This window comes from Leopardus geoffroyi, chromosome A3, assembly GCF_018350155.1.
Source record: "Leopardus geoffroyi isolate Oge1 chromosome A3, O.geoffroyi_Oge1_pat1.0, whole genome shotgun sequence".
Classification (NCBI taxonomy): Eukaryota; Metazoa; Chordata; class Mammalia; order Carnivora; family Felidae; genus Leopardus; species Leopardus geoffroyi.
Window position 1 is genome coordinate 20,483,208 of NC_059336.1, and position 25,887 is coordinate 20,509,094.

The window sequence follows — 25,887 nt, forward strand, 5'->3', positions numbered from 1 at the left end:
TCTTTACATTACGGTTATCACTGTCCATGAACATAAGTAGATCTCTTTCTATGGTTTTCTTTTATAACCTTTGGTAAAGTGCTACCATTTTTCCCTAACGTACAGCACATCGTACTCCTAAGTCATCTGTAGCCCCCGTTTGCTGTTAGAAATAACACGCATTTTATATTATATTTTCTAATTGTTTATGATCCATAGAAACATTGATTTCATATTCAGCAGCACTCTTCATCTCTCTTAGTAGTAGTAACGGTCATAAGCAGATTATCTCAGAGCTTCTACAACCGAATAAGATGATAGAATGTAAATCACCACACCTAAGTCTGTAAGTCAGCTGCGCAAGGATAGGACCGGAAAACACAGCTGCGACAAAAAGAGGAACTGAAGTTGATGGTAAGCTCTAGGAGACGCTCATATAATGAGGAAGACGAGCAAGAGATTCAACCTTGGGCTTCATCTGCAGTGTCTACAGCTCCACGGTGGTTTACTCCTTTGATACGAGGGTCCCGTGCTGGCCAGAGGACCCTGGAGCGTTCTCTGACAGACATTTCAAAATAGGCTTTGCTAACACCCAGCATCAGTTTGGGGTAGATGAAGCAGCTGGAAGCCATGAAGGAACGGCCGCTGTTTTTCCAGGGGGCTCATAAGACGTAGGACCTTTTGGTAGCCTTATTGAAATAATTAGCACCATCAAGCAGGAGAGGAATTAGATACTGTTATAGGATTCCAAAGGGTCAATAAGAATACTTAACAGGGAAATTGGGTTTGTTTAATATAATGAAAACCTCTCAGATAAGTGAAGTGCTTTGTAATGAACTAAACCCCCTTACAAGGTGCTGAGTTCTTCCTCATTTGTTGTGCATTCGAAGATGGATTGCCAATCACCCAAGATGTTATGGGTGAAAAGTGCACCCGGAAGAGAGCTCTAAGAATGTCTGTTCAGGGGGCGCCTGGGTGGCTTGGTCAGTAAAGCGTCCAACTTCCGCTCGGGTCATGATCTCACGGTTTGTGGGTTCGAGCCCCGCGTCAGGCTGTGTGCTGACAGCTCGGAGCCTGGAGCCTGCTTCCGATTCTGTGTCTCCCTCTCTCTCTGCCCCTCCCCTGCTCATATACTCTCTCTCACTCTCTCTCTCTCTCTCTCCCCCCTGCCTCTCTCTTTCTCAAAAAATAAACATTAAAAAAAATTTTTTTTTAATAAAAAAGAATGTTCAGGCTCCTTCAAATTCCAAAATTATGTGAACTCACAAATAAAGAGTTACTGCCCTGTATCTACACATCATCTGGTACACACAGACCAGTATCCTAATTAGCATGGATTCAGTGTTGTGTCCCAAGAGTGGCTTATATGATGTTAAATAAATTTAGTAGCAAAAAAAAAAAAACTATTGCATTTAATTCAAAGACGTAATTTGTCTGTTAGGTGGTCACATTGGAAGTTTTATTCCAAACCATTTTCTAGAGCAAAGGTGAAAGACTTTCAGACTGAGGGACGTATTCAGGCCCCAGAAATTCTGGTTGGCCTTCATAGTTCATAAGTTTGTGTAGTGTGGCACACACTTAAAAATGTCCTTTGAAAAAATATATATATTATTTTCAATATAGATACATATTTTTCCCAAAGGGGAATACACACACACACACACACACACACACACACACAATGTGTATATGCATTTCTAAGAAGCCCTGCAGCCAGAACTGCTTTCGCTCTGCCTGTGGGGAGACTGGAAGGGAAGGAAAGGGAAGGCTTCATTTTCCCTTCATCCATCAGTACCTGTCTTAACTTTGAGAACACTTGCATAGGCAGGACCCTTGGTAACCACCTGGAGGAGGTTTCCCTAGACGCTTGGCCCCACCCAGTGAGGGCTTGAATTCCTGAACTCTTTAAGAGATGACATACTTTTTAGATGATAATGAGTATTGTACGCCTCGTTTTTTTTTTTTTAAATATAAGAGATTTGGGGAAAGAAAATCTCTTAGAATGCCCCACATCTAACGAATGAATTTGACTTTTTCTTTCATGCTCTTATCTTACGTAGTTGTAAGTTAGCATAGTTTTAACTATACAATATGGTTATGTATAAGCGTAGGTTACTTTCCCGCTAAAAGTCTAACCTAGGTTTGTTTCAATTTGCCGTTGTCTACAGATGGTCCTTTTAATTGTGAAATAATTACAATGGACTAAGTCAGGTGTCTGTAAACGTTTCTCAAAGAGCTCTTTAGTTAAGATTTTTTTTAATATTTGTTTATTTTTGAGAGAAAGAGAGCCTGAGAGGGAGAGGGACAGAGAAAGAGGGAGACACAGAATCGGAAGCAGGCTCCAGGCTCCGAGCTGTCAGCACCCAGCCCGACGTGGGGCTCGAACTCACAAATTGTGAGATCATGACCTGAACCGAAGTGGATAATTAACTGACTGAGCCACCCAGGCGCCCCTCAAAGAGCTGCTTCGCAAGTGTTTTAGGTTTTGTGGGCCCTGTGGTCTCGGTAACAAATACTCAGCTCTGCTGTTGTAGCAGAAAAGCAGCCAAACACAATACGTAAACAAGCAAGCATACTTGTGTTCCAATAAAGCTTTAGGTACAAAAGCAAGTGGCAAGTGGAGGGCTGTAGTTTCGACACCAAAAGTATAATCAGTGAAAAGGGGAAAAAAACATACATTGGAGCTCATCAAAATTAGAAACTTCAGCTCTGTGACATATCCTGTTAAGAGGTTGGGGAAATAAGTTATGGACGGAGAGAAAATATTTGAAAGTCATACATCTGACAAAGGATTAGCAACTATAATACATAAAGTACTCTCAAAGGTCTCGAAACCAGCAATCGGTTAGAAAATAAGCAAAGGACATGAACGGAAACTTTGTTGTAAAGGGTGGACATATGGCCAAGAAGCACGTTCAGAGACGTTCAACTTCACGTGCCATTCTGGCAGATGCAGACTCAAACCACGATGCGATATTCACACACACCTATCAGAATGGGTAAAAGGTGGGTTTTTTTGAATTGTTCTAAGACCAGATGCTGTTAAGACGCAGAGAAAATGGATCACTTCTGCTTCGCTGGAGAGAATGTAAAATGGCACCACCACTCTGGAAAACAGTATGGCGGTTTCCTATAAAGCGAAACAGGAAATGGTCATAGATCCCATCGACTGCACTCTTGAGCATTTATCCCAGAGAAATGAAAACTCATGTTCACACAGAAACCTGCACGTGACTATGTATAACAGCTTTTATCATAATAATTAAAATCTGGAAACAAACCAGATGACCTTTAACGGGTGACTAACGAGACAAACTGGTACATCCAGACCACGGAATACTGCTCAGCAGGAAAAAGGAAGGGCCTGGTGATAGATGCGGCAATCCTGATTAATTCTCATAGAATCATGCCGAGTGAGAAAACATCTGAATGGTCACAAACGGTAAGATTCCACTCATGGAACATTCTGGACATGACAAAATTATAGGCAAACCTCAGAGGTATGGCAGCTCCAGTTCCAGACCACCACAATAAATCAAAGAGCCTAGGAGAGTGACTCAAATGGATTTTTTGGCTTTCCAGTGAATATATAAGTTATGTTTACCCTATATATTTTAATCTAAGTGCCCAATAGCACTATATGTAGAAAAAAGAAACCAAGTGTGTATACCTTAATTAAAAAATACTTTATTGCTAAAAACAATGCTAACCACCATCTGAACTCTCAGCAAGTTGTAATCACTGATCACAGACCACCATAACAAATATAACAGGAATGATCAAGTTTGAAATATTGCAAGAATTACCCAAATGTGACACAGAGACACAAACTGTTGGAAAAATCATACTGACAGACTTGCTCAAAACAGGGTTGTCTCAAACCTCTTTTTTTTTTAAATTTCCCTTCTTTAATTGGAAAACATAGTGTCTCTACAAAATTTAACATGTCAATTTAAAGACAAATCCCAGAGCTCTATTTAAATGTTTTATATCTGGGGCACCTGGGTGGCGCAGTCGGTTAAGCGTCCGACTTCAGCCAGGTCACGATCTCGCGGTCCGTGAGTTCGAGCCCCGCGCCAGGCTCTGGGCTGATGGCTCAGAGCCTGGAGCCTGTTTCCGATTCTGTGTCTCCCTCTCTCTCTGCCCCTCCCCCGTTCATGCTCTGTCTCTCTCTGTCCCAAAAATAAATAAACGTTGAAAAAAAAATGTTTTATATCTTTAAATAAATTTTTTATATTAAATATAACTTATTGTCAAACTGGTTTCCATACAACACCCAGTGCTCATCCCCACAAGTGCCCTCCTCAATGCCCATCACCCATTTTCCCCTCTTCCCCACAGCCCCCCATCAACCCTCAGTTTGTTCTCTGTATTTAAGAGGCTCTTATGGTTTGCCTCCCTCCCTCTCTGTTTGAAACTATTTTTTCCCCTTCCCTTCCCCCATGGTCTTCTGGTAAGTTTCTCAAGTTCCACATATGAGTGAAAACATATGATATCTGTCCTTCTCTGACTGACTTATTTCACTCAGCATAATACCCTCCAGTTCCATCCACATTGCCGCAAATGGCCAGATTTTATCCTTTCTCATTGCCAAGTAGTATTCCATTGTATATATAAACCACATCTTCTTTATCCATTCATCAGTTGATGGACATTTAGGCTCTTTCCATAATTTGGCTATTGTTGAGAGTGCTGCTATAAACATTGGGGTACAAGTGCCCCTATGCATCAGCACTCCTGTATCCCTTGGGTAAATTCCTAGCAGTGCTATTGCTGGGTCATAGGGTAGATCTATTTTTAATTTTTTGTGTCACTTCCACACTGTTTTCCAGAGCGGCTGCACCAGTTTGTATTCCCACCAATAGTGCAAGAAGGTTCCCGTTTCTCCATATCCTCGCTGGCATCTATAGTCTCCTGATTTGCTCATTTTAGCCACTCTGACTGGCGTGAGGTGGTATCTCAGTGTGGTTTTGATTTGTATTTCCCTGATGAGGAGTGACGTTGAGCATCTTTTCACGTGTCTATTGGCCATCTGGATGTCTTCTTTGGAAAAGTGTCTGTTCATGTCTTTTGCCCATTTCTTCACTGGATTATTTGTTTTTGGGGGTGGAGTTTGGTGAGTTCTTTGTAGATTTTGGATAGTAGCCCTTCATCTGATAGGTCATTTGCAAAAAAACGTAGCATCTGCAAAGTGCAATAAATCAAGGTATGCCTGTAGACAAAAGGAGGACAAACCAGTAATCACCAAGGGTTAAGGATGGGACGTGGGTGGGGTTGGGAGCAGGAAGGAAATAGATATGACTATAAATGGGCAACAAGATCCCTGTTCTGTGTCTTAACTGGGTGGTGGGTACACAAACCTGTACACGTGGTAAAACTGTACACACACACACACACAGGAGTGTAAGTAAAACTGAGGCCATCTTAATGAAGATCAGTGAATTGTATTTATGCCAAAATCTTGGCTGTGACATCGTAGTATGGTTTTGCAGCATATTATCAGTAAGGAAGCTGAGTAAAGAGTATGTGGGATCTCTCAGAATTATTTCTTATACTTGCATGTGAATATACAAGTATCTCAAACTAAAAAGTTTAAATAAAAAGGGGTGGAGGGAAGGCCCAAAGAAATAGATTTTTACTGCCAGTGACGAAGAGATATGGACATACAGGTGGCCCCGGAACACAATGATTAAAGGACCCACAGCCATGGATGAACTCACAGCATGAGTCAGTGTAATGGCGAAAGTATTTTTCAAACATTAAGCCTGTTCGTTTTAATTCTTCCCTTAAATCATGTGTCCTTGCTGTCTTCTGCTCTAAGGTAGGAATTTATCATGCCAGGGCAGACATTAAACTTGAAATGTAAGTTTGGGCAAGACAGCAGATGTTCTATATCCTTTTAACATCTCCAGAATCAAACCTAGAGGAATCAGATGTAGGGCGGCTCCTCTGGTGAGAAGGTGAGAAGTGTTCAGGGGATTTCTGTCTTGGATAGCTTCCATTTACCCTGCCAAGTTCACTCTCTACCTCTGTTCTGTACCCCAGGGGACTAACTCCTATGGGATCCATCAACCGATCCCCTTGTCCTTGGCTTCTGGTTGGGTTCAGCCACTTGGTGGGCAGCCAGAGAGCAGCAGATTGGAGGAGAGTGAGGTTGGGTGTATGTCCACATAGCTCCCTCACTGCCGAGGTATCCCAAGAGGGCTGTGTTCCTCTATCACCAGCCAGAAACCTTGCCAGACCCCGCCTTAGCATGCTGTTATCCAACTCCGTGCAGTTACTCTGGTGACTGGTCCCTCCCTTTGCCCCTTTAGACCTAGAGGCGGTATAGGCTAGCCACCCACCGTTGCTAGCCCCAGGACATTGCCTTATCCCTTGTTGTTTCCTTAAATCGATGCTTTTGGAACCTGTCCCTCTGCCAAACTCTCCCCAAACTTCTCTTATCCCATTTGAGGGTGTCGTTTCTTTTATTCGGGGGCCTTCGAAGATAAAATATCTCTTCTCCGCCAATCCTGCTGGACCACTAAGCTTGTTGCCCTAAGGTAGTAAGGTAACTACTTAGAAGAAATTTTTAAAAATCCTTTTGGTTCCAGTTTGTGGAGAGAAGGGAAGCAGAGGCAGACTTAGGTGGCAATACTATAGTCAAGTAGATATTTGGTAAATGATACCAGCTAGACAATTCATTGTGTTAGCCCTGCATTTAGATTTGTATTTTTATGCATTATCACATTTAACCTTTATACTGAGGATTGCGTGATAATTTATAGGTGATAGAACACAAGCTTAGAGGCAAAGAAACCCACCTAAAATTCACAGCAAACAAATGGTGTACTTGGGACTTAAGCCTTGGTCTTTCTGACTACCGAGCCTGGGTACGTTTTGCTTCTCTGTATCGAGTTGCCGGTGAGATAGGTTTTATGACCAGTCTTCCTCTCTTGCCTTGTAGGCCACCTGATCTCTTTGTATGCAGGGAGGGCAAGCTCTCTTCTGCCTCCTCTTAACAGGACACTAATCTCATGGGATTAAGGCCCCACACTTATGCCCTCATTTAACATTAATTACTTCTGTAAAGCCCCCATCTCCAAATCCAGCCACACTGGGATTAGGATTTCGATGTGTGAGTCTGGTGGGACATAAACACTCAGTTCCTAGCAATTACCCCAGTTTAAAAAAAAAAAAATGTGTAACCATAATGACTCGTTTCATTTTTAGAAGCTCAAAAAAGCATACCTTTTACAAAAGTTTTCAGCTCAAATTAAAGTCTTGAGCTCCCTTTAATGCATTGGCAAGAAACCCAATGTTTTCCTCTTGGGGCTTTCCACTTTCCCTTTTCCTAATTTTTAAAACACCTGGGGCTCAAGCAGTCCAAAGGATCCCACAGCACGAGGCCGGTCCCCGATGCCCACTTCTTGCCATGGCCTCTCGGTGATCTGTCGAAAACTGAAGGGCATCCACATTCCCAGGATGTGGACGGTCCACTCCGTGGTGGTGCAGTGAGGGTGTAGAGGGAGGACTGGGGACATGGACATCATCACCGACCGTCAGCTTCCTGATGACCTCCTGCTAAAGTCACCAAAACGCAAACTCAGAACATGTCTAAGCTTTATATTGCTCGTAGAAAGGAAAAAGGAAGTGGGTGAAGAAAGGATGGAATTAAAAGCAAATCAGCAGAAAAACAATAAAAATAAAAACAAAAAATGAAACAGCTGTGGTTTAGAAAGCAAACCTCAGAGGCACAGTTTTTATCTTCAATAGACCTGCTCCAAAATCCAAACATGAGAATGGCCCGGTCACAGCTTTATTAAGAAAAGAATACAAAAAAGCACCTTGCTCCACAAGGCAGAAGCACTGCAATTGTGTGGGTCGGATGAAACTCGTAAGTCAAAAGACTACTGGTCGTCTTCCCATTCAGTCTTGAGTATGTCTTGAATCATCATTCAAACTCACTCTGTGTGTGTGTGTGTGTGTGTGTGTGTGTGTGTGTGTGTGTCTGTCTGTCTCTCCCTCTCTTATGTCTTTCTTTCTCTCTCTTGTGTGCATGCACACGTGCTTACACACACACACACACACACACACACACCACTGGAGAAGACATTTCATAATTCTGGGTGGCAGAAACAGGAAATAGAATTTACAAGGTCTTGAATAAAAGATGAACCCACCTGTATCCAAAAAGGCCCATCCTTTTCCTTTCCAACACTCTATTATAAAGGTGCACGTAGACAAAAGACCCCCGAGAGTCCACCCGTCAGACGGATTTCAAGAGGCGTAGGTAAAACTTCTGAGTGACAAAGTCCCGAGCTACATATGCTGGGTTCCAGGGGCTACAAAGAAAGCCTTGTCTTGGTCTGTTACAGGCTCAGGTGAGTGGAGGCAACAGCCACAGACACACAAATGCCACCCCACCGCAGACGACAAAGCTAAAGAATGAAGTGATCTGGGGGACCAGAGGAAGGGGTTTTTAACTACCCCTGACCAGTCGAGAAGGGCTCCTCAAAGGACATATGTTTGAGATAAATCTTAAAGGGTGGATAGGATCCTGTTCCTTTCCCACAAGAATCCCGTCTTCACACCGCTTTTAGATATTTCCTGAAGTCAGCATGGCCACGTGCATGCACACACACACACACACACACACACACACACACACACTAAACTCATATGAAAGTTTATGTATCTCATAAAGGTAAAAGCTCCAGTCTTTGCTAATTATCCATCCCTTCCTGGGGACCAGATGAAAATTCCTCCCAGGAGCCTTCATAAAGAAGACAATGTATGATATAATAAACACCATTTTACAGGGTCATTAAAATGGATAGAACCATAAGCTTCATAGGTCTGTTTCTTATCAGACCCTCAATATAGATCATCAAAAAGCCATTCATTAAAAGCAGATCTATAGGGAGCTAGCAAAATGTCCAAGATGCCCAGCTTTCTGTTGGCCTACTTTATTCCGAGGCAAATCTTAGAATATTTGAAGAAGACGTAGATTGCGGACCCTCCCAGAAAGCGATACCTCTTGGGGCTTGGCGCTTGTGAGGAAGTTACCCTGTGTTGCACTTTTGACGATGACCCAAGTACCAAGGGCAGTCACACCCAGGAGTGTAAACATCATATGTGAAAATCAAAACGGTAAGGAGGGATATGAGCTCCCCTGGATGGACAGAACAGCCAAGAATCTGTTGTCATAGACCAGATTAACGAGGACTGAATTGTGACAGGGAGGCGCAGTGAGGGAAACGATCTTACAGAGACCATTCAGGTTCCTCTTCTTGCGTAAAATTTCTTCTTCCACCTTTATTCAAGCAACAGCGAGGAGACCGTCAACTCTCACGCAGGCCAAAAGCCCATTCATTCAATAAACGTTTCCTAAGAATCTGCTGTGCGTCATAAATTACGCCAGTTACTAAGATCTTAGACATAAAGTCTAATTTCTGCCTTGCAAAATGCACGTAACTTATGATACAATCAACCCTCCTCAGATTTGCCTCTTTCTGGAGTTGCGTTGTTGGGCGTGGGCCAGACCAGGGAAACCCGCACACCTGGATGGAATTCTTCAGGTTTTCCACGGGCATCACAGAGACGCTCCCACATTCCCAGACATTTTCAAGGGTGAGGAGTGGATCCTTGAGCACTTTGAGTAATAAAACCTCGCCACAAGGAAGACAGATGAAGGATTATGAGGTCAAGGGGAAATATCTCCACCTGCTTCCCCAGTCCCAACCCTTACACTGATAAAGCCGGTCTCTAATTAATCATCTGTGCTGGTAAATGTCCACTGATCCTATTAAACAATAGGACTGGGTGGAACTGATGGGCCAGCCTTGCCGCCAAGACCTCCCAACCCTCATTAATAAATTTAATAGCGGCACCGAGATATCTCAGGAGTGCAGTAGGTTATAGGCTGCGCCTTTCCTTGGGGTATAATTTTACGTTCCTGCTCCGTGCGGAAGTAATGTATTTATTCCAAGTTAATTTTTTTTTTTCCTAAAGTCGGCCGGTTGGGCTCCTTGGGTGCTATCCTAAATTGACAAATTCCAGGCTGCTGGGGCTTGTCATCCGAAGGCAGAAAAATTAGAGAAGCCAGTAATCAATCTGTATTGTGTGAAGATTAACATGCCTGCCCCTCAGGTTAACCAGCCCTAAATGCAAATTGAATTGAAATGTTCAGAAAGTGTTCCTAATCACGCGTGCCGTGATTACGAATCAGTCCTGTGTTTGTTTATCGCTCTTTGAAATCACCAAACACCGGGCAGCCGGGGGAGACAGAGGCCAACAAACCTGAAACGAACTACGATCCCGGCAGCCGATGACCCGAAGCAAGTCCGAGGGGCTGCCTGTCCGGAGAAAATGCAAATGCTTTCTCCACCGGAGGGCCTGGGCGGGTAGTCGTGGCCGGGCGCTGGGGATGGGCAGCTGTTCGTGGACAAATCCAGGGCGGGTGGGGGTGGGGAATGTCAAGGGCATGGATGAGTTATGTCAGCAGGGCCCGTACCGGCCCTTTCTCAAATATCAGGCCACAGATTTATTTCAGGGACTTTGGGGAAAAGAGCTCCTGAAAGCGGATATGCCGAGATTAATGGAGCACCGCGCAGTTGGACAGGAACCGGTGCGCGGCTCGGCTTAGGGGGCCTCGCCGGATCGCTTGCTTGCATTCTGCCTCTTTCCAGCGGCCACGTGTGCCCGTGTGCGCACGCACTTCGGCGTGGGAAGGCCACCGCGTGTGAGTTGAGACCCTGTGTCCCTTGTATGTCGGAGTGGATGCACGGCTTGCGTTCGTTATTTACCAACTAGCAATGCCTAGCTTTGGAGGAGGCTGTGTTTTAAAAATTAACCTGAGTCGATAGTTTGTGCCTCGAAACACATTTTCCCCCGAAGAAATAATGCACCACCCTATGCCTCTGCTGTTTTGCAAGTCCATAACTTACCTGAGGGGTATGGTGTTGAATCGCGCTGGGGTGGGGCGTGATAATCACACAATTAGAATAGGATTCAGCTCCCACAGCGGCAAGATTTTAATGCCATGCTAAGTGGCTTGGACTTTATTATGTGGGGCAGCGGTTCCCAGACTTTTACTTCAAGCATCAGAATTTTTTTTTTTTAAAGAATCAGGGGATAGCGTTTACTGACCAACTTTTTATTTTGCCTAGTAAGGGCTTTACCGCAAAGCACAGCGGCAGCAGAAACAACACAACAAGCTACTCTCATTATTTCATTAAAGAAAGAACATTTTTATCCCCCCAAAGTAGAAAGAATATAAATTTTAGTTTAAGAAACAGGGGAATGGGGGGGGTGGAGGGGGAGGGAGCGTTTGGTTCAGAAAATGTAATAGATTCACCTTGAAGAAAGCCTTCTGCAGGAAGTGTACTTTTTCACCTTTTTTAACTACGAGCCTCTGAACCGTCTTCACAGCCAGGTGCGCTGTTGCTTAGATGTGGGTTTGGGGAACCAATGGCATCAGGGAACCTTCAGCAGTTCCACAAGCCCAGGTAGGGGACAGACGTAAAATGATCATTGATTATGCTCTTCGATTCTGGGAGTCAGGATTCAAACAGGACGCAGCAAGGGCAGTTTGATTCTGTTCCACAGGCTCGGGGGTCTCAGACTCGAAGCTGGAGGCTGTTACCGCTTCGAAGGTTCCCTCACACACACGTCTGGTCGCATCTGGTGGCTCAATGCCGGATGTCACCTTGGGGACCTCAGCCTCTGTCCTGGGTCTCTCCAAGCAGGCTAGTTTAAGCTTCCTCATGGCGCTGTGGCTGGGATTCCAGGGGATGGGAGCTATACCCTTTTATGACCTAGCCTTGGCTGTCACATGACATCACTTGCCCCATTATAATTGGCTGAAGCGGTCCCAAACCCCTGCCCAGATTGAGGGGGTAGGGAACACAGTTCCAGCCTCTCAGTGGAAGAGTGTATGTGGGGGTATATGTGCAGCCATCTTTGGAAAATGCAATATGCTACAGAGCCCCTACTGCAAATTATTTATTATTTCCTCTCAATCTCTCTCTCTCTCCAGTATATATAATACACACACACACACACACACACACACACACACATAGAGGAAAGAAGAGATTTATTTTTAAAAATAAACACAGACGGGGTGCCTGAGTGGCTCAGTCAGTTAAGCGTCCGACGTGGGCTCAGGTCATGATTTCAGGGTTCGTGAGTTCGAGCCCCGCGTCAGGCTCTGTGCTGACAGCTCAAGAGCCTGGAGCCTGCTTCAGATTCTTCCTCTCGCTCTCTCTCTGCCCCTCCCCTGCTCATGCTCTGTCTCTCTCAAAAATAAATAAACATTAAAAAATTTATAGGGGTGCCTGGGCAGCTCAGTCAATTAAACAGCTGGCTTCGGCTCAGGTCATGATATCACAGTTTGTGGGTTCCAGCCCCGTGTCGGGCTCTGTGCTGACAGCTCAGAGCCTTGGAGCCTGCTTCAGATACTGTGTCTCTCTCTCTGCCCCTCTCCTTCTCATGCTCAGTCTCTCTCTGTCTCTCAAAAATAAATAAATGTTAATTGTTTTTACTTTATAAAAAATAAAAATAAAATAAATAAAATAAAAAATAAACACAAGGCAAAAAAATTCAAACCTTGCCATGTATACACACACACACACACACACACACACACACACACACATATATATATAGAGAGAGAGAGAGAGAGGGAGGGAGAGAGAATTTTGACTAGGCCACCAAGTGCCCAGCTATTTGGTTCAGCATTATTCTGGATATATCTTTGAGGGTGTCTCTGGGTGACATTAACATTGGAATTGGTGGACTATGGCATGTTGCTCAGCTAAACCGTGGGGGAGCCCTACACAGAACCAAAGGCAGGGCAAAGGAAAATTCACTCTCTGCCTGTCTTCACATTGGGACACTGGTCTTCTCCGGCACTCAGACAGGAACTTACATCATCAGTTCTCCTAAGGATCGGGCTTTGGGGCTCAGACTGGAACTATACCAGCTCTCCTGAGTCTCCTGCCCACAGAGGGCAGAGCATTGGACTTCTGTGAGCCAGTTCCTTATGACATAGATGGAGAGATAGACATGTGATAGAGATAGAGAGATTGACAGGTACATACATGAGACAGATGATAGATGAGATACCTAGATAGCTAGCGAGCTAGATCGATCCATCAATCGATAGATTGATAGATCAATAGATAGATAGAAGAGAGGGAGAGATCTCCTACTGGTTCTGTTTCTCTGGAGAACCCCAATAATCCAGATTTATATATGTGTGTGTATATGTATCTATATGCATGCACACACACATGTATGTGTATTTGTGCATGTGAATGTATATCTCATAAACACACGCACACACACTGTACCACTATAACATTGCACTGAATTTCAGTGAGTCCCTCAATCCCCTGAAGGTCAGGGTGAACCCCAGACAGGAGTCTCTGTTTCTTTGTAGGCCACTACTGCTGGTTTTTTACACGGTTATGCTCTAGCTGCACTCTGGCAGAATAAGCACGGGACTTGGAGGCAAATCCCAGGACCTCTGTTGCCCGGATCGTGGTACCACATGTATCACATAACCTCCCTCGGTCTCCATTTTGCTCGCTGGCTACGTTGACATCATCGCCCTTGTTTCACAGACCAGTAGGCTCTGCTTACTAGTAACTGAGAAGTACTTTCTCTTGCGGCCTGTCTTCTCCACCCCTCTTTCTCTACTCAGCAAATATTTGCAGCTGGCCCTGGCCTCGTCCTCCTCTGCCCCATCATCCTTCTTGCTGCCACAGACCTCAGTGGCTGCAAACCTGCCCAGGAAACCACCTCTGGCATTACATCAAGGGAAGACGAAGGTGGGAGTCATGCCACCAATTCGAGCCCCACAAGCCCGTTACGGACTAAAAAGGGATGAGGCTCAGTAAAAATAAATCACAATCCCGCGCCCGAGGTGGGGGCTGACTGCTGAAGAATTTCATACGCTTTTCCTTTTTTAGTTCAGAGAATTGGTCAGGATAAGCAGAGACACAGGTATTGACTTCACTGAAGCTGTGATATGGTACAACCAAGTAATTGCAGCCCAGGGTCTAGCCGCAACCCTCGCAAGCTGTGGGACCTTCGGCAAGTTACTTAGCCTCATCACGTCTCAGCTTCCTCAAAGTGAGATAACAGTGGTGCTTCTCACGGGGGTCATTTTGAGGAAGAACTGAGACAATGCATTAAAAGTCCTTGACACCGTCTAGCACAGTGGTTCTCAAACTTCAGCACACATCCGGTTCATTGGTAGGGTTGTTAAAACACAGATTCCTGGGTGTCTGACTCTAGGGGTTTCTAATTTGTTAGGTTTCAGACGGGCTCTGAGGTTTTGCATGTCTGACAAGTACCGGGCATGGGGGATGCTGCTGATCTGGGACCACACTTTGAGAACAACTAGTCTTGCATAGTTTTCATCCATTGTGAAGATGATGATGATGATGATGATGATGATATGAAGATGATGGTGATGGTGATGAAGGTGATGAAGGTGATGATGTTGATGATGTTGATGGTGATGTTGATGGTGGTGATGATGATGATGGTGATGATGGTAATGAAGGTGGTGATGGTGATGATGATGGTGGTGATGGTGATGATGGTGATGAAGGTGATGATGGTGATGAGGGTGATGATGGTGGTGATGGTGATGATGGTGATGAGGGTGATGATGGTGGTGATGATGATGATGGTGATGGTGATGATGGTGATGGTGATGATGGTGATGAAGGTGATGATGTTGATGGTGGTGATGATGATGGTGATGAAGGTGATGATGGTGATGATGATGATGATGACGATGATGATGATGACGATGATGATGGTGATGAACTTGATGATGTTGATGATGGTGAAGTTGATGATGGTGATGGTGATGATGGTGATGATTGCTATAAGGGACTCCAATTTTACACAAACAATAAACTAAAAAATAAATGTGTTTTGCATAACTTAAGAAAACATCCTAGTATGCTCCATGTTACAGTTTGGTTGCTATTGATGAAATCTATTGTAGTTCAAATATTTTAGACTTTATATTTGGTACAAAGTTTCTAGGATACGAAGCATGTGAAAATGCATCTGGCAGAATCCCTAGAGGCAATCAGTGGCGAGATGAGATTTCTGCTGTGAAGGGAACAGAACCGGGCAGCCAGGAAGGAGAACTTGGCCCTCAGGTTTAAGGGATTTCCTTTGCAAAATGTTAGGATTGAATAAAATTATCTCCAAGATCCAACCCAGTTCTGCCAAACCAAGAGTCTATCAATAATTATAATCTAAAGCAGACTGAGAACACAGCAGTCCTGCCCCAGAAAGCTACTTGTTATGCAAAGCCCTTGGCCCAGGCACCAGGAAGCCTTATAGAGAAGGTTTCCTTCCATCCAAGACCATCATCCGAGACCAGCACCACTCAACAGCAGAAGCTTCTATGGGGCCCGAAGAAACTGGCTGTTTGTTGCATGAAGATGGGCAACTTCCTGCCCTGGAAGACCGTGAAAGGAGGCAGCCAAGCCCTATTGCCCACTTTTCTGACACTGAGATGGAGAACTTGAGTTTAATAGATTGTTTTTTAGGAAATGACTTTATAAGCCTTGCATCTAAATGGGAAGAGAGAGAAAGGCCTGGTGTCGTGTTCTTCCATCCCCACTGCCTTACGTGGGCTACATTCTAGTGGTAAGTCTTCCCAGGGAAGCTCCAGCCCGTGACTTGATCCCTCTAGGATACAAGAGGTCTCTGTGTGTCCTTGGGCTAGCAGGCAGTTCTACTGTTTTCGCTTTTTTTTGTTTTGATTGTCTATTCTTGGGATAGAAACAACCAACTAGCCCTCCCAGCTCCTTGAAAGAGAGATTGTTTGTAATTCATTTGTGAGCACCTGGAATTAGACCTAACACAAAAAGCTACTCAGCAAATACTTATTGAATTAATGAATGAGTGAATGACCATCCGTCCGAGAAAGACAAGTGTCAAATTTCCCTACTTATTTTCATAATCATTATACTGAGTGATATATACTGAGTGATATAATGGTGATATCACCACCATTATACTGACATTATACTGTCATAATCATTATACTGAGCACTTACACTATGCCTGGAACTATTCTAAGCACGTACAAGCGATATTTCATTTCACTCTCAAAATAGACCCAAGAGGTTGAGTATTATTATCATCACCCCATTATTCCGATGAGGAAACCGAGAGTCAATATTACACCATCAAAAATTGGCAGAACACGTTTGAGGCCAGGCAGTCTGACTCCCTGGAAAAGCACTCTGGATGGCTCTCTGGCTCCCATCCAAGTACACACAGGCCGTCAAGCCACGAGTTGACGCCATTCTGGACACTCTGTAGGCTCCACCTTCATGACGTCTGGCATGCTCCATGGATGTGCATTCTGTCGTCTCTCCATCCGCACAGAGAGACAGGCATTGAGGGAGGACCTGGCTACAGAGCTGAGGTCTCAGGAACATGGAAGGCAGAGGAGACAGTGACAACCCTTCTGTTTATTGCTCTTGTCCATCCTGTGGAGAGCCATCGTCAACCATCCTCATGGAGGTTCCCCTTAGCAGCAAGATTCTGCCTTCGCTTGTCTTCCTCGCAAAGCAGCCTCCAGGGAAAAGGCAGCTCAATTTCCACATTATTTAATAGCTCTCTGGCAACTTCTACCAAGTCTCAGTAGACTCATTAGTCAAACGAGGAGGACGAACTAACCCATTCAGATAGGCCTGGAAAGGCATAACCCCAGCCAGATATACAAGGTCACAGATATACGGGCTCATGTTTTTAACAGAAATACAAGCCTTTCCTTTATGGAACAACACTTGCTTGGCAATATCTCTTTATTATAGGTCAGTTGATTACTTAAAATAATGAAACAAGTCCAGTTCCCAACATACTCATTAATAATAATAAGTCTGAAACCAAGAGGAAAAAAAAAAATCTCAGATCCATTAGGATTTTTTTTTTTTTTTGATTTGTGGTCTCAGAATGCTTAGGAAAATTTTTATTTCTCTCTTTAGCAAGTAAAGCCCCTCTTTGTGCTGCTTTGATCAGCTTTTGCCTATGGCTCCCCTTTTGTACCCAGGTTCGGGGAAGTGAGTCACCCTTGTCCCACAGCAAAGCCCTGAAGGCCACCTCTTTGACGGCCGTCCACAGTACCAAATCAGGGCTACTGCCTTCCCAGGGCAGTTTCACTGGCAATGTCCACTTAAAGAGTCAACCGCTGGGTCAGAATGTGACAAAATGAGCTCACCAAACAGCAAAGACCATTTCTTAGCATCCACCATTTCTCTTTTTGATTCAGAAGAGGCGGGAACTTTTTTTAACATTTATTTATTTTTGAGAGACAGAGAGCGACAGAGTATGAGCAGGGGAGGGACAGAGAGAGAGGGAGACACAGAATTCAAAGCAGACTCCAAGCTGTCAGCACAGAGCCTGACGCAGGGCTCCAGCTCACAAACCGCTTGATCATGACCTGAGCCGAAGTTGGACGCTTAACCGACTGAGCCACCCAGGTGCCCCTGGAAGAAGTGGGAACTTTTGAAGCTGCCCCTCCGGTTGCATTCTGAAGTCTGAACCCCTAAAGCCAACTTGTCCTCCTTGTTCCCACAGGGAGAACAGCCTTGCCCTGGGTCTGCCTTAGTTGAAAGTCAAGACTCCCTGAGAGAATGCGTACTTGGAGACCCTCTCAATAGATACAGAACCTCCCAGTTAGTCACCATATGCTCATCTGCCTTTCTCAAAGTTTGGATATTCTACGCAACCATTGACACCAGTGTCTAGACCAGAGGTAAGATAAATGTTCATGTTTTTCCCTTCCTGAGGCATATACAACATGAAACCAGCTATCCCAACGTCAAGGTATTATTTAGCTAATATCTAATTCCAAAAATACTCCGAATCCATTTTTTTTAATATATGAAGTTTATTGTCAGATTGGTTTCCATACAACACCCAGTGCTCACCCCAAAAGGTGCCCTCCTCAATACCCATCACCCACCCTCCCCTGCCTCCCACCCCCCTGAATCCATTTTTTAAAAAATTCACTGCTCAGTTAACTATCAAGTCTAACGGATTTTCTCCACAGAAATGTCTGATGTATTTAACTATTTCTCTACTGAGTGAAATCAGTGGTTTTCAGCCCACATGGTGTGCCACAATCACCTATGAAGAAAAATCCTCATTCCCAGCCTCACCCACCCAGATCTTCTTCTGGGGCGAAGCTCCCACATTGGCATTGGTCAGGATACCCAACTGATCCTCACGTGCATCCGGGACTGCGCACGACTCTCTGACAGATCCTAACTTTCCTGATTGGTGACCCTGCCACATTTACTACCTCTGCAAAGAACAGATCTCTCCTAACTATAAACAGGCTGTTACTTCCTTCCTTCCCATGAGCATGAAAACTTGGATATCCAAACCTTAGCGCCTTCGGAAAATCTAAGAGACACGAACGAGTTAGCTGAGTGGTACCCCCAGATTAGTGAAGCTCTTCACACCCTTCATGCATCACTAGCAGTATCCTGAACATGCTTCCCCCCCCCCCACCCCCTCCATTTTCCTCCTGGGCAGGAAGAAGACCGGGTGATAAATGAGTCAGGTAGGTTGGGGCCAAATGAAGAAAGGCCTTGGAATGGATATTCCATTTCATTCTGAGGGCAAGGAGATGACATTGACGGGTTTTAATTGGGGCAGGATGTGACATGATCACATTTTTTTTTTATTTTTCAAAGATCATCAGGCTCTAGTCTGGAGACTGGAGGAGATGGGAAAGAGAGCTGGAGCTGGGGGACAGACAGATGGTTATTGAAGTCACTTTAGCAAGCGATCAAGTATCCTGAAATAAGGGAGCTGCCAGACAACTTTGGGGGAGAAAAGATTGAAGAAGTGAAAGTGGTGGGATTTGGTGATGAATGCATTTGAGGCGGAGGAGGAAGAAAGAAAAGCCTCTAGCTTTCTGGCTAGAGCAATTGCATCAATGGCAATGAGGTGCCTCAGTTTGGAGAACACAGGAGGGAAGGACTAGGTGTCTCCGCGAAGTGTATACATTTGAAGGGGACACACTTCAACCCATAACAGGTGTTATGGAAATCATCTGGGGTGAGCTTTTCCAAAATATTTAACCATTTCCATGCTGCTGAGAGTTATCTAAGGTAAAAATAATAAGGTTCTGTTCTAAGTCACAGTTCCTTCCCACCTACCTCTGCCTGTTCATTTAGTTCATCTGATTTCAAACCTTAAAATTTAATAAAACACCAGGTGAGGAACTTTTTCCCCAAGAACTAATCTAATTCCTGGGCTCCTGGGCTCCTGGGCTCACTAATACACTCCTTTTCAACCAGCTCTTCTGATGTGATCATCACAGCCACACGGCCGTTGAGCCCCAACCACAGGGCAGCTTTTATTGGAAGGATTCAAGCATAGTCTACCCTACTTTCAAGAAGAGCTTTCCTGTTTCACCAAAAACCACAGGCCAATGTACCAACGAAACTTCATGCCGCCCTCCTTTTTATCAGTATATTATATCTGGCACAAAGGCCTTCAGGAATGGCTGTTCCACTATTGACCATTGTTACACTCTGTCATCTTACAGAGAAATCCATCAGGAATAATGGAAAACTGTTTGCAGCTTTTATCGACCATTCATTGGCCTTTGACTGTGAACAGGAACCGGCTATGGGTTAAGCCTCATAAACTCCATATAGACTTTCAGTAATTGAAGCTCATGCAAAACTTGCATTATACTACCACAGTAAGATTGGCAGGCCTCCGGTAGACCAGAACGCAGTTCTGAGCTGTGTGAAACAAGGTTTGCCTTCTGTTCTCCATCATACATGGCTGGAAGTTGCTTTTGCGTAACGTGTTCCCATGGCCCGTAGCGTGTTTCCATGGCGTGTAGCGTGTTCCCATGGCCTGTAGCGTGTTCCCATGGCCTGTAGCGTGTTCCCATGGCACGTAACGTGTTCCCATGGCCCATAGCATGTTCCCATGGCACCGTAGAGAGAAATGCAGTGTCATCCTGCATACTGACTGCTTAGTTTGTCATCATCAGTGGATATGGGGTGCCAGTTCACCCATGCACTTAGTATTTATGGCAGGCCTACTATGTGCTGGCACTGTGCTAGACGCGGGGGATGTAACAGTTAACAAGGCAGGCACGATGCTTCCCTCAATGCGCTTCCTGGGTTGGGAGGAAGTCAGACAAACAACGAGCCAATAAAAATGGAGTACGAGAAGTCTGTTTGCTAAGATCCACCCAGGTGCTTCAGACAAGCCTCTCGGCGAACTCTGGTACCACCGACCCAGTTCATCTGGTCATAAATCTGAAAGGCTTTTCGCCCTCTATCTCCTCCATCTTCCCAGGCTCCTATCTACCACCAGATCCTGTGGATTCTGGCTCCTAAGTGTCTCTCAAAAACAGAATTGTGTTTTCTAGATGCTTCTGCTTCAGTTCAGACAGTATTCCAAATATCTATCAGTTTTGACTTCTGATATGAGCTGGAAAGATTGTACATTAATGTGCTAACTTATGAGTTCCCTCACTCAGTACGATGTTACTAAGCACATACTATGTACGAGGCACTGGAGATGTAATAACAAAGAAGGCACGCGTGGCCTGTGGCCACATTTTTACACACAAAATCTCCCAAGGGACTTGGTGCCACAAATCAATCAATTAAAATTTGCACTGGAAAGCTAATTTAACTGAATTTGCTTCATGCACTGCTGACCCTACAACCCTAGGCTTCCCTGCCTCTGCTGCACACTCCTGAAATTTGTCAGAATGGCTTGAGTTGTTTTCCCTTCTCGTTTTTTATGTTCCTGCCCCACTTGGATTTATACTCTTTAACATCATTTCTCCTGCTAACTGACTTTAGGCTTTGAGGATCCAAAGAATGAATGTCAAAATCTGAAGGGCAAAACTCTGGTTGGCCTGGCTCAGGAAGTGGTCGCTGTGGCTTTCCTGGTGACAAATGTGACACATGACAGAAATAGGATGCTGCCTAAATCGAGGACTCACACCAAATCACTGAGAAGAAACAAGACACGTCACTAGATGAAGGATGGCAAACACCTGGTTCGTTTACAGCCATATCCGTCTCCGTGCCAGACATAACTAATTGATCACAGATCTCTTTTCCTGCTGACCCCGGGCATGACTTTAGGTTCTTAGCACAGCCTGCCACAGCCACTGCCAATCAATTAGGTTTGGGACCTGAGACAAAATGTGTCATCTCTGCATTAATCCAGTGATCAGAGAATAGGAAACTTCACAAATCAGAAGACTAAGCAAAGCTATACAAAAGAGAGAGAGGCCAGGGAGGATGGAAACCATGCTCTTTGCGATCTCCAGAGTGTTTCCTGCCCCAAAGTCCACAAGATCACCAAAGGATGATTCTTCTTGTGCCGCTTGAGAAAGAGACTCAGGCTGCATCAAGCTCTCTGTCCAGGGGAGGGTGGCATCCTCTATCGGCCAGCCTGGGGCAAAGGAGCATGGTCCTTGATTATAAACCCCATCAGAATGCCCATGAAATAGTAGAGGGGCATTGCCCAATAGAAAAAGACATGGGGTAGATCAGATCATTAGCGCCCACTCCAGAGACACAAAAGGAGTGTGACAAAGGTGGGAGAAGGAAGCCCTCACCTGACGGGGGTCCTTAGAAAAGGCTTCGTGGAGGTTGAAACATCTGAGATCAAGGGTGGATAGAAAGGCACCACTTCCCAGCTCCAAGATGGGAGGGAGGGTAAGAGGTTGACACAGACTAAGTGACGTACATGAAGAGACAGAAGCGTCTTCGATTCCCCGCATCCACAGACTGTGTCCTGTCCATCTATAATCTAACCAGCTGCCTGGGACTGAGCCAGCTGGGTTGGCTGCAGTCATCACATATGAGCAATTTTACTAAAGACCACACCCCGTTCATCTGTATGATTAGGGAATTAGCAATTGCCTTCCCTGATCTCAAAGATTATTCAAAACACCAAATATTCTCAGAATGAAATTGGAATAAAAGTGGCATGCTTTTAGGTATAAATTAAAGTTCAACTGAATATTGCCTGTAATAATGCAGCGTAAAGATTTATAGTAATAGGTCACTTCCTCCAGGGTTCACTACCTTCTTTGCTTAAAAGGTCTCTCTCTCTCTCTCTCTCTCTCTCTCTCTCTCTCTGTCACACACACACACACACACACACACACACACACACACACATTTTGCCCTTTGAACTGGAACACTGATCTGTTCCCTGTGATTAAATTAGTGTAAGTAATAAGATATCATAGATTTGATTGATTTCCCTGGCAATGGTTATTAACCAGCCCAATTCAGAGCCGAGCAGGACCATTATTCTAAACATTGATTTCTGAACAGGCATGCAGGGGAAGGAAATTCTCAGCTACAGAGATATTCCATAAGGAATTATCAGATAGGATGATATATAGCGAGGACTCTCAGACAAGGCAATGAACCCCCTGGAATCCTCAAATACCGTGATATACAGATGTCAGAGCCCACAGGGAGACTGTGAATACACGGTGTATTGCTGTGAATACACTTTAGCAATGTTCCTAGGGAATACTTCTTAGATGCACCATAAAATGTAAGAGCTGAGAACTGTATTGTATGCCAATCACTGTATTTAATCCAACAAATATATGCTTAGTAACTTCCCTGAACTATATTTTATATTTGCTGAAGGTTCAGGAGACAAGAAGGAAACACGGCCTCTACCTTCAAGGAGCTCAGAGCCAATATGTTGCGTTCCTTAAGGAAGTTTAGAAATGCCCTCCACTCAAAAAGGATGGATACGTGGAATGTGGCTACTGTTTCAGAAGATTCTCCTTCCCCGATAGGTTTCCATATTTCAACAAAGAGTCATACATCCAATGAAAGACTTTCACAGAAATGTAGAGTATCTATTCAGTAACACACAAGGTGCATCAGGCTAGAAAGCATAGCATGAATCTCTCTGAGCCCCAAAGAAAAATAAATCTGTTAAATGGAAATTCTTCTTCCCGTTCTCCAAATCCCCATGGCTCCTTCCCACCAAGCAGGAGAGAAGGGAATTAGGAAATACTTCAGTGTGGCTCTCTTCAAGGGTATCTACACCATGTCAAACAGCCGGAGGAAAGCAGGATACTTTTAATCCAAATTCACATATTGAATGACCTATAACCTTACAAGGTGATGAATGAATCATGGCTTCCTTCCTTCCTCTCTTGTTCCTTCGGACTCCAGAGGTACAACCAGGACCAGTGGGAGAATGTGCACTGTCAGAAAGCACAGTCTACCCACCAGAGCCATGCTACATCCCAGTGGGTGGCACTGGGAGGAATTTTGCTCCCTGTCCCTAGAAGTGTTCAAGTAAAGGGTGAGGACCCACCATAGTTTCAACGATTTCTGTCCTGTGTTTAGGAGCGTATTGGATCAGATGACTGTTTGGGTCTCTCCTAACTTATTTCACTCTGGTTCCATGACAAAGGGTAGAAATGTTTTGCTCCGGCCACCATGGAATATGTTGAAGGAAGGAAAGAACTAAGGGGGAACTATGGTTCTATCTGCTCCCCCCTTGACCCCCAGGCAGCCAGTGAAAAGCAGGCATTCAGTGACTCTTAAGCCAAAAGTAAAGAAAGCACAAATAGAATTAGGAGATATTGATGTTCTGGGTTTTTCCGAATGCAGAGATCTTGAGTTTCCTCAACGCAAAATCCACGGACAGCTTCTCTGGATCTATCCCTTTTCTGTTCATAGAAGCTGCGCACACCCCCACCCCCACCCCATGCTTCAGAATTGTAAATGAGACGCATTACAGTTTTAAGAGTGTGTGTGTGAGTATGTGTGTGTGTGAAGGTTCATGTGCCTGTGGGACTTTTCCAAACCCCGTATTTGTCTGAATGCCATTGATTTTTTGCCTAATTGTTATTCACTATGCTAATTTCCCCCACAAATCTCACATTCTATTGATCAAAAAGTAATAAACTCTCCAACAAACAAAACAAGCATTATTGCAATGTTGGGAAAACATCAGTTAATATCAATACCATATTTACAATTATCTTTAACCCAAATTTTACCCGTGATGCAGTGCCTAAGCAGCTTCAGAAACCAAAGGCTAAATGTGAAAAATCCCTTTTGTTTTTTCTTGACAGAGCAAGAGAAGGCGAATGCAACCAAAGGAAAACCTAAAGATGTCCAGTAAGGAGTTGATGGCGGGGAAAAAATGTCATTATCCCAGGAGAGGAACCTATCACGTGCTGTTTTCCCTCCTCCTGTGTCTTCAGTTTGAGGCACTGTGTTAAATCATTGTGGAAGGTACAAAGGTGAGCAAAGGCATCTTCTATTGTGTTCAAAAATTAATGTTTCTTAGAAGAGAAAAAAATATCATTGTTTAGTAGGCGCTCATCACATTGTTGATTTGGCTTACTCGCTGCAGGTCACCAGGACACCATTGCGGGTACCATTGTTTTCTTCGCTCTATATTCTTTTCTCTAGGATGCCAACATCGTCATCTTCCTTCTTTTGGAGAATGACTTACTACTTCCCACATTCCAACCGCTGATTGTAGGAAGCTGCCAACTGAAGTATGCCACCTTTCTATGGTCCTGGGGCGGACACCTAACCAAAGCGCACCCAATCGGTGCCGTCCTGGAGATTTTTCAGACCCAAACTGGCAGCAATGCAGATATAAGCTGGGAGGTATGTGGGTCACCACCAACTGTGACTCGGGCCAAATGACAGGAGAAAACAGACAGGCTGAAGGGAGCATAGAAGAGAGATGAAGAAATGGAGTCCTGGTGGCATCGAAGACACCCTTGACTGGCCCTAGGTCAAGCTGAAGACTCACTTTCATAGGTTGATAAGTCTTGCTATGGTTTCAACTGGGTTTCAGTCACTTACCACCCAAAGTGGTACTAACAGTGTGTTGATACAAGTTGAATACAAGCCTATCACAAGATGCAGGACAGTTGACCCAATAGGACTCAGAAAGAGGGCCCATTACAGGAGGCAACTTCTAAGATACGGGCATCAGAGGTCAGAAAGAAGAGACACCAAGTAAGATCAGGAGCCAGACCTCCCCCCCCCCCCCCACTCCCGACACATGTCACCCTGGTCCTGTTGAAATTGCAACTTCTTTTTTCAGATGAGGATTGGTCCTGAAAAAAGAGGTCAGAAGCTTGGGAGCTAGACTGAACTTGACTCCAGGATAGGTTTTTTCCACATTATCCACCAATCCCTGGAGCAGTTGAAGAAAGAGCCACCAACACCATGTTGAAGTTCTCGTTACATGATGTAGTAAAAGGGAATGAATGTCCTTTTATTGTTCTGTTTTGTATTGAATGAAGCAATCATGGAGGCTTTACCCAAGGTTCTCCCAGGTCGCATAGGAAGCATTTAAGATGGGCTCCGGGCTCAGTTTGGGTTACAGAGTGGCCAGGCCAAGCCCCCTAGACCTGAGTCAATGTGTTTTCTGCAGGAAACTACACTGGTCCTGCTGGACTAGAGAAAGAAAGGGCGTGAGGACCCAAGATTTGTCTTCAAATTGCAGTTCTCAAACATTCTGGATGTGCAAGCTTGGGCAAGTCATGTAACCTTTCTAAGCCTTAGTTTCATGGGGAAGATAATATCCTGCTTGCTGATCAGACATCATCTCATGTCTAAGATACCTAGAATATCTATCTCTCTGAGGATAAACCTTTGTCTCTTCTAGGATGAAAGAGGTTCAAAATAGTTAACAGATTCTGGATGGTGTGTTACGTGATACGATAGATCATATGGTCACGGGAGCGCTCTTGCCCCGAGGTGTTAGTCTCCATGAAGAATAGTGACATAATAAAGGCTCAGCGTTCATCTCTGCTACTGAGAAGCTGGGCGGTCAGATCTGGCAGATAAGTCTTAGTAAGTGGGAGTT